The 2,583-nt window shown below is 40.8% G+C and overlaps 1 pseudogene; it reads right to left on the bottom strand.

The window, feature by feature from the left end:
• Positions 1–2,117: 2,117 nt before the first annotated feature.
• On the bottom strand, positions 2,118–2,241 carry LOC112545170 (U5 spliceosomal RNA; annotated as a pseudogene).
• Positions 2,242–2,583: the final 342 nt, after the last annotated feature.

Here is a 2,583-nt window from a genome sequence, read left to right as displayed (position 1 = left end):
CATGAAATAAACTCTCTCATACCAAATATTTTCCACTGCCATATCATACTTTTCCTTATTTCTCCAGTATTATTTCATCAATATTCGCATTCCTCAATCATTTTATTGATTCCAGCTTTACTCCAAGCCTGACTTTAGCAGATATACTGATACAGCATAAGCTCCATATAGCTGAATATCTACTGTATACTTCATTCTTTTATTTGGACTTAATGCAGACTATTTGCTGAGGCCAGCCTAATAGAAGTACATATGTTCCAGACTTCAAATGTTTTATCCTTTTAAAATAATTCTCTACGACAGGTGTGGGGAACCTTTTTTTTAATCAGAGGTCACTGACCCACAGAGTAATCAATTGGGGATAACACACAAACAAAAATACCCAACAACAACTACAACATTACTCTCCTGCTCCCTAGTGAGAAGCAAAACAACAACAAAAACCCCTCAATGCTGTTAATACTCCCAAGGTGGGAAGGAAAAAAAAGACCAACACCCCTCATTCACTCAGTGTATGCCATGCTCTAGCCCAATGGGAGAGGAGAGACGGATGCTGACACTTGGGTTGCTAGAAGTCACTGGTGTGGTGTCTTAAGTCCTGACAGGTGTCTTTCTCTGTCCAATGATGATAGTCATTTGGCTGTGTTTGCATGCTCCTTCTGTATATAATATTAGCTCTGTGTAGTTTATATAGTAGACACCACGACAGTCCCCAAAGACCACAAAATCAGATAAGGATTGAAGGCACCAGGCCAGGTTTATTGTAAATGAAGCACCATAATAGCTTCCCAAGATCAGATGTTTACAGGTAGACTAAGAATGTGTGCCCATGACTCAGTCAGTAACATGGGATGGGCCCCAGCCCTCTAGGTCAGACAAAGACAAATCCCTTGGGTGTATTTTTATACATAAATACAATTAAGTTACACCAGAGGTATCCCAGAAAAACTTTGCCATGCCCAGGGAATGTGTCTGCTCTTCCAACATTTTTTGTGGAAGAGTAGACACGCTCTTTCAGAAGCCCTATCTTTCTCATTTCACAAGGAAGAAGGGATCTTCTCAAAGAGGAGGTTTTTCTGAAATTTGGCCCAGTGTAGATAGGCCAAATTTCAGAAAAGCTTCTTCCGAAAAAACGATCAGAAAAAGGTATGCAAATTGCAGAGCACAATTTGCATACCTTTTTCCGAAAAAAGCGGCAGTCTAGATGTAGTCTATCAGGCTGTCAAGAGACCCTGTGCCAAACCTGGATCTATAAGGCTATTTTGTGTGTGGAGTATGTTAGTACCAAGATGTTTCTTCACCATGGCTGCATCTAGACTGGCAAGTTTTTTCGCAAAAGCTATTGCTTTTGCGCAAAAACTTGCCAGCTGTCTACACTGGCTGCTTGATTTTGCACAAAAGCACTGATGTTCTACTGTCTGAAATCAGTGCTTCTTGCGCAAATGCTTTGACTTTCCTGTTTGGGCAAAAGCCCTTTTCCAGAAATGTTTTTGCACAAGAGGGCCAGTGTAGACAGCTAAAACCTCTTTTGCGCAAAAAAGCTCCGATGGCGAAAATGGTGATCAGGGATTTCTTGCGCAAAACTGCATCTAGATTGGCACAAACACTTTTCCGCAAAAAGTGCTTTTGCAGAAAAGCGTCCGTGCCAATCTAGACGCTCTTTTCCGCAAATGCTTTTAACGGAAAAACTTTTCCATTAAAATCATTTGCGGAAAATCATGCCAGTCTAGATGTAGCCCATATGTTCTGTCACAACCCCTTTTGAATGTGCTTCCATCCTGTGTCTAATGCCATTTACTGTTTTACACCATTAACCCTGTTCATGCCAGATTCTGTTAACAGGGCCTGCCTCTTGCTCACAGCTTCACTTTCCTTTATATTAGCAACGTCTTCACCACTATGGCCTAGGCTTTAAGATTCATGGGATTATGCTTCAGGTCTTCATTTTACTAGAAGGGGTTCCTGGACATTAGTAAGATGAAATTAAGCTGGGGCCAAATCTGGCCCACAAGCCATAGGTTTCCCATTCCTGCTGCATGGAATGGAGAAGATACACATGAAATCTGAGATTTATCTCTCCTGTCCATAAAATTTAAAATCATGAGGTTTTAAAATTTAAAACCTCTAATAAAGGTTCTGAAACTTTAATCGATGCCAGTTCAGACATTCTGAAGTAACACACCAAGGAAATCTTTAGTAGAAGGTGAAAGATTTATACAATATGAAGAGAAACCACAGATGAAAATCAAAGGTTTTTGACTGATGGATCACAAACAGAATTCTCCATTCTCCCTGTAAAATCAAACAAACAAACAAACAAACAAGGATGCAATAGGTCATTTCTATCTAGACATTCTGTAATCTGTGGGGAAAAAAAACAATATTTGATCCTAATGCTTGGTGTGGAGATCCTGGACCACATCGAGGTGTGGGGAGAAGAGACCAACCTCCAGTATCTCCACATCAGAAAAAGGAATGCCGATGTCTACAGCTAGATAATCACCCACCTGGCCATGCCAGGACTCTCTGAGTTCTGGATGAAGATTAAGGAGCTCTTGCAGATCTGTCACAAAGCCAGGGAGC

This window comes from Pelodiscus sinensis, chromosome 1 (genome assembly GCF_052426305.1).
Source record: "Pelodiscus sinensis isolate ZL-2025 chromosome 1, ASM5242630v1, whole genome shotgun sequence".
Taxonomy (NCBI): domain Eukaryota; kingdom Metazoa; phylum Chordata; order Testudines; family Trionychidae; genus Pelodiscus; species Pelodiscus sinensis.
Note: the sequence above shows the minus strand (reverse complement) of the source record. Positions and strands in the feature narration are given on the sequence as shown.